Genomic DNA, 10,365 nt, shown 5'->3' with positions numbered 1-10,365 from the left:
CCTCAAGCAACTCATACATCTGAAATCAGTATTTGTCCAGGTCCATGAAACCTTCCACTCCCCACAGACAGATCTGCATCTTCAGAAAGCGCTATGTTACCAGTGGTTTATGGGAATGAGAGGCAACAGCCGCCTTGTGTCTCCTCACATCAGTGTGCACAGAGTGACGGCCTTCACCTGCTCTCAAAGGCCAAAAGTAAATGTTAAACAACCACAGAACAGGGGGAGGCTCGGGAAGGGGTCACTAAACCCAAAAAGGGTGAGGTGCCTGAGAACGAATGAGGAGAGGAACGGGCACAAAAAACAAAGCTGTAAAGGCTCGGAGGCTGAGATAGGCAGGAAAAGGTAAGAAAAGTCAACTTGAAGAGGCCTTCTTGAATAAGGCTCCTCATGCCATGGGCAGGTATGGAAAGAAGGCCAGCTGTCCTCAAGAGGCAAGACCATGAAATGCACAGGCCCTGCTGGACCATGACGCCAACGTGTCTGAACGAGCCCCTGTCCTCATTTGCTTTCCTCGTGAAACTGCAAATCACCAGAAAACAATCTACAGACCATCTGGCAGCCTGGGAAGGGACCTGCTGTGTGTCTCCTCCCCCAAAGTCTGTCCAGACCCCAAGCAAGGCCCAGAGAGGGGCGGACGCCCCATTAAGTCAGGGCCTCCTGAACAATGCTGCCCTGCTAAGGACAGATTTCAAGGAAGGGAGGAAGGGCAAAGGAGAAGTCAGGGAGGCAATAAAGTCCAGGAACTTACTCAGCTTCTCCAGCAACTCTCTGAGTGTCTGTATCCACTGGTTACAGAGCGCCTCGTCGGTGCACCAGAAGGTCACGTGACCGCACCGCCAGCGGTGACGCCGGGCTCTCTTTACGTAGTGCACTACAAAAAGAAACACACTTATTGATGCCAAGTAGGTGAGCCTGCAGGGCCTGGGGCACTCCTGACCACTGGCCAAGCTGCCAAACGTCAACCAAAAGAGAAATGCTCCCCATGAAGTTATGCAAAAGAAAGAGAGGGGGCAAAAAACTCGTGCCGGGAAGTTTCCGGAAACATAACCCACAGGGCACTGAGCAAGTCCATGCTGGCCTGAGTTAGCCCTGCACCAACCTCCCTTAGAGGAGCCGGGGGTGGCTCTGGCGTCCCGGGAGCCTCGGGCCTGCTGTATTATTACCTGTGAAAGCATAAGGCTTTGCCATTTTTTGCCATTTTCCACTATGATACTGCTTCTCATCAATTTCTGTTTCTTCTACAGTGATAATCTCAGAAACAGGAACTGAACAGGTATCTGTGAAGACAGAAAAATAGTAAGGAAAGCCAATGTTAAAGGGAGAAATTTATGAGCACATTCAAAGGAGAAAAAAGCAATGTCCTAGTTTGTATTCATAAAATATTAGTACCCAAAGATAATGCCTATAGCCCGCTTTAATCTCTGTGACAGCTAACAATGTGGTGACCCCGTAACAAGCTTCTGGCTGGGAGCAGTTTAGCATACACATTTTCGGAGTCAGCAAGAAGTCACCCATGCACAAACAGCTGCTGGTCTAAAGGTTAATACCTAAGTTGATTATTTGGAAATCGGAGCTCAAGGAAAAATGTTACTGGTCTTTTTCAAAAATCTGTCTTAAAAGCCCTGTGCTCAGGGGGCATCCATTTAGAGAACTCTAAGGAGGGGAGACGGAACTTTCAGAGGAGACTGAACAGGAAGGAGTTCTGAGGACTTTGCAGGGTGCAGGTCCTGAGCGCGATTTCTTATTATAAGGAATAGCGTTTATGACGCGTTCCTCAACACAGACACTAGGAGGAGCGGCCTTCCGGGCTTGGGGGATGGCCAACGGAAAGGTCCGGGATGGGCATGGATGGAAGACGGACTGCCCACCTCCCAGTGTTGTGAGACTGTGGAGTCCTGGAGGGAAGACTCAGGAGAGGAGACTGCAATGGCAGGATAGAGCCAGGCTGTGAAGGGCTCCACATGCCCAAGGGCTGGGGCTGGGGTGACCCAAGCAGACTTCCGCCTTAGCACAATCATGACTTCTTAGGGAGACAGAAGGGACCCTCACCCAGACACAGAACCTCACAATCACCTCTGACTTCTACCTCCTCACCTCCCCCCAATCCATTCCTTCACGTGTTTCCATCCCTACTGAACCCCTATGACTAACCCCCCCTTTGAAGTCCCACTCAGAGTTACCTAAAAATCTTTAAACCACAGAAGTAAAAGCCACTCAGTCCAGCCAAGTCCCCCCCCCCACCAGGACACTCCCAGAGGCAATCACTGAGCTCCCCTGGGGCTGCAGTACAGACAGAGGCACAGGAGGCCTGCCTGAGATAAGGGCCAGCCTTTGTCACAGGACCTTCCCTCCTCAGAGTTCTGGCAAAAGGGGACGGAAGAGTCCCTGGTTATCACTGGAACCTGCCCAGAACTGGTGGATCCCTTCACCAAGTAACTTGCAGATTTCCATTCCCCTCCGTATTCCGAGAGTCAGGGGGACGATTTCCCTGCTCTGTGCCTACAGAGGTCTCACCTGCAGCTCCCCTGGTCCCCCCAATTCTGCTGGAAGGCACATGTGCTCTGCCCACTCTCAGTCCTGCCTCTGCTGACCTCTCCCCTACCCCTCCACACAGCATTCCCCAAAGAGGGCAAAGGATAGGAACAAATGATTCTCAAAAGAAGAATTACAAAGAATTACAAACTACTAAGAGAATATTCCAGATCACTAATGGATCATGGTAGAAATGCAAAAACCCCGAGGTTCCACTTCAGGCTGCTGAGTTCTAGAACCACACTGGAATGCAATCTGGAATTCTGAGAGGCTAAGCTGTCCTTGCCCTTTGAGCCAGCGACTCTAGGACCAGTCACAGCCTCCGAGGCTCCTTATAAACCCAAATGTTTATACCACCACTCTTTGTGACAGCCAAGAACCAGACAAAAGGGGATGGCCTCACACAACATTGGACATCAGTGTAATGGAATGCACCTGTGCCGTAAGAAAACATTGAACAGGGAGTAGCTAGGTGGTGCAGTGAATAGATCACCGGTCCTGGAGTCAGCAGGATCTAAGTTCAAATCCGGCCTCCTACACTTACTGTTAAGACACTTACTAGCTGTGTGACCTTGGGCAAGTCACTTAACCCCAATTGCCCTGACCCTCTCCCTCCAAAAAGCAAAACGAACAAACCAAAAAGCCCAACTAACATGAAGAACACCGAGAAGCTGGGCAAAGACTCGTATGAACTGATGCAAAGTGAAGTGGGCAGAGCCAAGCCAATAAGGCAGACAATCACTACAATGAAGTCTAGTCCACTTGGAAAAGCTAAAAAGAAAACAGCCCAAAGGGAATGTCAAAGTAGAAAGAACCGCAGGGAAAAAGCCGTGTCCCCTTGCCCCGCCCCTCTGCCGGGTGGATTTACAGGCTTTCCTTTCTCGTATGTTAGGAAATGGAAATCCAGGAGACATCAGCCAAACCTATCCCAGTCTGAAAGACCACCTGCTGTGCATCTCCCCGGGGGTCCCCCTGTTAAGCTCCAAGGAGCCGCTGTATAGAAATCTATGCATGGAAACACCTCAAAGGCCCTCTGCCGACCCAAGAGATGTGATGGGACTGGAGACCTCTGTGTCCTTGTCTGAGATGACCGGCTGAGGCTCGTTCAGCACTTTCCACACACGATCTCCTCTCATCCTCACCCAAGCTGGGCGCTATCGTCACCCCCATTTTACTGACAAGGAGACGGAGGCTGAGAGGGTTTAACTGACTTGCCCAGGGTCACAGTGCTTCCAAGTATCTGAGGCAGAATTTGAACTCTTGCCTTCCTGACCTCAAGTCCAACCCAACTCGCTGCCCACCTGCCAGCCTCCAACCCTAAATTCTGAATCCTCGGAATTCATTCAGTGGGGAATGAGGGAGAGAGAAACGCCGAACATAACTCTAAGGGCACGGCAGCCTTAAGACCGCTAGGGAGGGCAGTGTTCTCTCAGTCCTTCCTGCGTTTCCTAATTCTCTATGTGTGTGGGGGGGATGTCCGTGGCTGTGGCCACTGCGTCTGGTGTCCTCCGGCCTGGCATTCCAGGCTCCTCTGAATTCTGCATGTTTGTCATTTCTTACGACCCAGGAAATTCCAGCCTGCTCCTGGCCAGCCATCCTGCCATCCTCTGCCACCACACTGCTCTCCAGGCTACACTCTGGCCAGACACCTTGGCATCCCCAGAGGGGGAGCTTGCTGCAGCTCGGCATTTACACCGTCCGGTGGGCTGGCTCCTCCCAGAGCCCCCACTGAAGGAGGCGTCCAGGCTGCAGGCCTGACTTTCCCTACTGTGCTCCCATGCTAGGGACCCCCCTGGTGTGTGTGTTCTCTCCCCTCCCACCTCTTTGAGGGCAGGGTCCGTCGGTCTGCTTCTATGTCTATTCCCGGCACTCAGCACAGAGCCTGGTACATAGTACCAGTTTAATGACTGTTTGCTAACTGACTGACAAAAAGAGCCGCTATGAACAGAACAGGCTGTCAGATCTGAAAAGAAACAAGCTTGTAGAATTCATCTCCCGCAAAGCCTTCGATAAGAAGAGTTTCCGTGCCCAGTTTTCAAATCAAGCCGAAGGCAAGTTCAAATCCCTTTTCTCAATCTGAATGGAAGAGGAGAAAGAGGCCACAATGGAAAAAAGGTCAAGTGAAGCCATGTCCCCCAAGCCTGAGGGATGGTCAGACCTAGAAGGCCGGGAGGGGCAGTGGGTGAAGCCAGCACTTACCTAACACCTAAGGGTAAATAAAGCACTTCATACAAATGATCCCATTTTGTTCCTAGTGGCAATCCAGTGGGTAGGTAAAATCTCTAATCCATTTTATACTTGGGGAAAGCTAAGACTGAAACAGGTGAAATGACTTGCCCAGAAGCATCTGACTCAGAATCTGAACCCCTATCTTCTGGTTTCCCAGTCACAAAGCCAGTCTGTTGCCATGATGCAGAGGGCTCTAGAATCGAATTAGCCAGTGCCAATGTAGTCTACCCTGAACTTCTATTACCAACTGCCTCCTGGACACCTTAATAGAACTCAGTACCTTTTCTTCCAAACCCACCCTTCTCCCCAAATACCCCAATTTCTGTCTAAAGCATTACTATGGTCATGGGTTCAATCCTGCAATCTTAACTCTCCCTCATCTCCTAACACCCAAAAGCCATCACCCCAAGAAACAATGCCTCTGAAGGAGGGGCCGGCCATCCTCAATGCCACCAACGGGGCAGGTCAGCCAGACTCGCCTGAACTGCAAGGCCCCCTCAGGCTGTTACTGCCACCACTCCACAACCACTGGGGGAGACATCCCAGAACCCCATGCCCAAGAAACCCAGCCCAGCTCCTGCAGTCACTGTCCTGGGTAGACACCCTTTTGGAGACGTAACCACAGCTATTGAAAACCTAGAAAACAGAGTTCTTGAAACCCAGACCCTTGGCGCTGGCAGGTGCTTCCCTAGAAGACATGGCTTTACCAGTGGAAATGCCACTGGAGCATCACACCAGCTGCTGCTTTGCACGGCCTCCACGGCCCACGCACTTGCTGTACCTGGCCATCTGAATCACAGGTGAAACTTGCTATGTGAAGGAAAAAATCTTCCCATAAATTTTCTCTGATAAAGCTCTGCTATCCAAGACATTCTCCAACAAATGGCCAAGGAGATGAACAAATATCTTTGAAAAGGAACGTCAACAAGCACAGGAAAGACTGCTCTCAGTCACGGAGACCGTAACAGCTCAGACGCTCTTGCTCTCACCCAGAAAACTGGCCAAGAGATCAGCAAGAGGTCAAATCACCAAGGCTGGAGAACATGGATATCCTTCGATGACTCTGGAAAACAATGAAGAATGATTCCCCCAAAGTGCCCAAGATGTCTCTGCCCTCGGTCCCCCAAATCCCACTGCTGGGCACATCCCCACAGAGGACAGACAGCAAGACAGATGCCAAAAGGGCCCAGCAGCACTTTCCATGGCAGCAAAGCGACTTCTGCCTGATGGGCAAACGGCTGCACAAATCCCGGTACAGCGGGATAACACAGGAAAGAAAGCAAGAGAAGTCTGAAAGCCCCAGGCTGGATTTATTCTACTTAGAAGGCCAAGCCCTAAGTGCCGACCAGGGTCAGACTTAGCTGCTACTATGTTCAGAACAAAATCTAAGTAAAAACTCTAAGATTACATGGAATATGACTGGGCCGCCAAGGGACCAGGGAAAGTGGGACCTGCCTCATTAGAGGAAGGATCCTCGTGCCAAGGAAATGAGAAACAGAAGGAATTACAAGAAGCCTGGGAAAACTGGACGGTGACGGCACCCTTCCGACCTCCCTCCGATCCCAGGGAGATAGGGTACGGGCACAAGGAAAACCCAGGGTACGGGCATAAGGAACAAGCCCAAAGCAAGGCAGGAGCCCCGAATGCCAGGCTCCTGTAACACCTGGGAGGGGGGATAACGTCCTGCTGCTTCTGGCTGCTTCTGGCAATTGGCCCGAGCCCTCCAGCCAGTCAGGCAGGTTATCTTGAGTTCTCAGTTCTTCAGGGATGACTCTCCTCCACTGTATTCTCCACAAAGCTGGGTACAAATATCTGAAGTCTTTGAGGAGCCCTTGGTTTCCCCCAGAAATCCGACAAACGGCATCACTGAATTTCCTGAGGCCAGATGTTCTTGGAATGGCCTTCTGGGAGCTGCTTCCTGAGCTGCCCATTTTCAGGTCCCTTTGCCCAGTCTTCTTCTCCCCTAGAGCAGAAGCTGCTTGAAGACAGAGGCTCAATTTCTTTTTGCTTGCATCTGTATTCCTGGTGCTTGGCACACAGCAATGCTTAATACAGGCCTTAACTAGCTTAGTATTAACAGGAACAATTTCCAGCTGCCTTTCCTGGTAAGCCTCCAAGTCAATCCTGCTTTGACACTAGAGGAAACCAGAGACTGAATTTTCCCAGGTGGCTCAGTGGGTACAGTAGGGACATGGAGGCAGAAAGACCTGAGCACCAATTTAGCCTCCGATGCTCACTACCTGTGTGGCCCTGGGCAAGTCCCTTCATAACTCGGTGCCTCATTCTCCTCATCTGTAAAATGGGAATGATGACAGCACGTGGCCTTGAGGCTGCTGGGAAGTATCTGCAAAATGCTGAAGCAACGCTAGCTTTCCTTATTACCGGCATTTGGCTGCTGCCTTCTCTGCTCCTTCTTCCTGACGACTTGGCAGCCCAAATCTGTGGCTCTGCTGCCCCCGCCCCAGCTCTACGATCTCCTAGAGCCCCACAGGCTCAGCCTCAGCATCTTCAGCCTGTGCATCTCTGCTCTGCCTGACCCAGCCAGGCCCACCCCGTCTGCCTGGCCTCCCGGCTCTCGGTCCTGGGTGCCTGCTTTCAAGTACAACCTGCTGCCAACAACCATACAGGAAGGCTCGCTACAAAAGGACAAACGTGCCTCGCGGTCAGACGGCTGGGACATCCCTTCTCCGACCTCTTCCTTTGCAGACTCAGGAAGGCGGCCCCCACCTCCTGCTCACCACCCTGGTCTCCAGGCTGCTTTGAGCAGCCGCTGGCTGACAAGGACACATTTAAAGGCAGTCTTCTGACCAGAGGTGAGGCGGTGTCAAGGAAGGCAGGGCTATTCTTAAGCTGAGCCTAACACCCTGGAAGCGTAGACGATTTAGCTCACCCCTAAGCCACGCCAGGCAGGCGCCTCCCTGCTAGACATGCATGTGAAGGACATACCAAGGTGGCCACACAACATTGGGTTTATGGTTTCCAAAAGGTAAAAAATGAAAAATAACACGTTTGGCCACAGGATTTACTATAAAACTAACCATGAAACCCAGAGAACTGTGGAGGTATTTCTACAAATGTGGCCAGGGGAGAGGGGAGGCCTGGCCTAAGTCAGAACAGCTTGGGCCCGTGACTGCCTGTGGCATGGCCTGTGTGTGCCCGTGGGCTGCAGACTGTCTCACTTTAGTGCCCGTATCTCCCTTGCCAAGCACAATGCCAGAAACACGGGCAGGGCTTGGACAGTTTGGATTGCCTCGACAATCCCGTCAGTGCTGATTAGGCAAACCAAACATGCCAACTTTACTGTTGTTTATAGTTGGAAAATCTTTTCATCATATAAAATGACCCCCTCCTCCACTGCCTCATTCAGATGTGGAGATGCTGGGCTCCCCAAAATGATGCTGGCACCACGTTCTGGGAAAATGCGAGGTGAAAGAAAATACTTGGGGGACAGGAGGGAGAAAGGAAGAGATCAGCAATGGCTTCAGGAAGAAGCAGAGCCTGAGTGAAAGCTCGAAAGATTTGAAGAGACAGAGATAAAGGGGAATCAGCCAGCCCTCCAGTCCTTATGTAAGCACCTACTATGTGCCCGCACAGACCACCTCTGCCCTCCAGGAGCTCCCAATCTTTGGGGACAGGGGATGGACACAGACAAGGGCAGACAACTCTATGCAAAGAGGCAATACACAAGGCAGATTGGGGGGAATCTCCTTAGGAAGGCACTAAGATTAGAGAGGACTGGGAAAGATGTCCTGGAAAAGCTCCCACGTGAGATGTGCAGGTGGCTAGGGCAGCTGGGAGGTACAGAGGATGAGAGAGGGAGAGAGTTCCGAGCATGAAGGGACAGCCAGAAAGGATGCTCCAAGTCAGAGGAGAGAGACAGCCAGTGCGGCTGGATCACAGACTCCCTGGAGCCTGCCAGGAAGGGCTTTGGAGGCTAACCAGAGGATTTTCCATTTCATTCTGGAGTTATAAAGAGCCGCTGGAGTTCACTGAATGAGGCATGTGGGAGCTAGGTGGGGGGGGGGTCACACACGGCCTCGTGGAGGGGGGGGAGGGGGGGGGAGGAGACCAGAGGCAGGTAGGGAGCAGCAGGCAGGGGGACCCTGAGGGACTGGGGGAGGGGAAGCAGAGGGCAGGCTGGACAAGGCCTGGAGAGTTGACTGGAGGTCAGCAGAGAGGGTGGGGCCGGAAGGGTCGATGTGAGAATCATCAGCACAGAGAGGGTCACTGCACCCATGGAGTTGATGAAGCAAAGTACCTTGGAGGAAGAACAGAGAGTGACAGGCACCAATGGAGGGCGTCTTTTCAAGGAGTTTAGTCACAAAGAGCAGAGGAGAGTCAGTAGGGACGGAAGGATCATGTGAGGGCTCTTCGTAGGATGAGGGGACAAGGGCACAGAGAGAGTTAAAATAAGTGGCAGAGCAAGGATGACAAGAGGGGGCGATCTGCTGGAGGAGATGGCATGGGGGGGGGTGAAGGGTGAGGGGGCAGAGGGCTCCTAAGCCACGGGAGGTGAGGAAGAACAGGGAAGAGGCAGCTCAGGACACCCGGCCTCAGGTGTTCCTGCAAAACAGTGTAATGTTCTCTGCTGAGGCTGAGGACGGCAGAGCCACGGGAGGTGTGAGCAGGAATGAGGAGGTGGGGTAGGCCTGCCGTGCAGCAGGGAGGGCCCATGTGCACCATCCATCTGCAGGGGACCCCAGAAGGCCACTGGAATGTCATCCTCCATTCAGCAGCACACGTGTAGGGAGCAAAGGCAGCAAAGGCGGGGCAGTCACGCCAGTTTGGATCCGGAGCCTCGGCCAGGCATAAGTGGCCGAGTGATAAGGGGGTGGATGGTTCAGCACAGGAAGGCAGCGTCAAGGTGAAGTGATTCACCAAAGGGTCAAGATGGGGAAGAGAGGGGAGTGTGCTCAGTGCGCAGGTGAGAGAACTGTGGGGTCAGAGGGCAGATGATAAGGGCAGGCAGGAGAGGCTGGAGCAGGGGATCTGGGGATTCTTGGATGTCTGCCGGTGGGACGTGGGCCGGGGAGGAGGATGGCCAGATGGAGGATGGAGAGGAGGACTCTGAAGTGTGCAGTCCTATGACCTCTTTCCCACCCCACCCTCCTCCCAGCGGCTTCAGTCCGCGGTGGTGTGTGCTCCCTTGTGATCTGGGGGCCCTGAAGTCTACTTTTAGGGACACTGGAACACTGGCACCCCGAAGTCAGCAGCACCCTTGGGGCGTCGCTGCGTGCAGCGGAAGGCATTCCTGGCAGAGGAGGCCCTAGCTTTCCCCGGACTGACCCTTCCTCAGATAGCACCTCATAGCCGGCGCTGGGTGCTAAGGCTGCTGAAGGGCCGCTGGCCACGGGGATCAGGGAGCCTCCCGCGACAGCGGAGAGGTGAGGCTGAGCTGAGCTGCGAAGGCAGAGGCCGGGCCTGCCCCGTCCCGGGGCGGCACCTCCCCCCCCCTCCGCCTCCAGGCCCCACGGGCGGGCTGCACGGGGCTCGGCCTCCCGGGCCCCAGGACCCACGCGGGACCCGCCTGCGGAGGCCTCAAGGCGTCAGGGGGGTCCCAGCGGGGTGCCGAGGCGGGCCCGGCTCCCGAGGAGCAGGGAT

The 10,365-nt window shown here is 53.4% G+C and overlaps 1 long non-coding RNA gene across 1 annotated transcript; it reads right to left on the bottom strand.

Annotated features, from left to right (window-relative positions):
- Positions 1-751: 751 nt before the first annotated feature.
- On the bottom strand, positions 752-5,799 carry LOC138176328 (uncharacterized). Its single transcript, XR_011172215.1, has 3 exons — positions 5,754-5,799; positions 1,167-1,280; positions 752-874 (listed from the first exon to the last, which is right to left on the bottom strand). It is a non-coding gene; the product is annotated as an uncharacterized lncRNA (long non-coding RNA).
- Between the last annotated feature and the right edge of the window lie 4,566 nt (positions 5,800-10,365).

Source organism: Petaurus breviceps, unplaced genomic scaffold (assembly GCF_028583685.1).
Source record: "Petaurus breviceps papuanus isolate PSGF00001 unplaced genomic scaffold, PetGlider_PUasm1.0 86226, whole genome shotgun sequence".
NCBI classification, from domain to species: domain Eukaryota; kingdom Metazoa; phylum Chordata; class Mammalia; order Diprotodontia; family Petauridae; genus Petaurus; species Petaurus breviceps.
The sequence above is the reverse complement of the archived record's forward strand: the minus strand, read 5'-3'. Positions and strand labels throughout refer to the sequence as shown.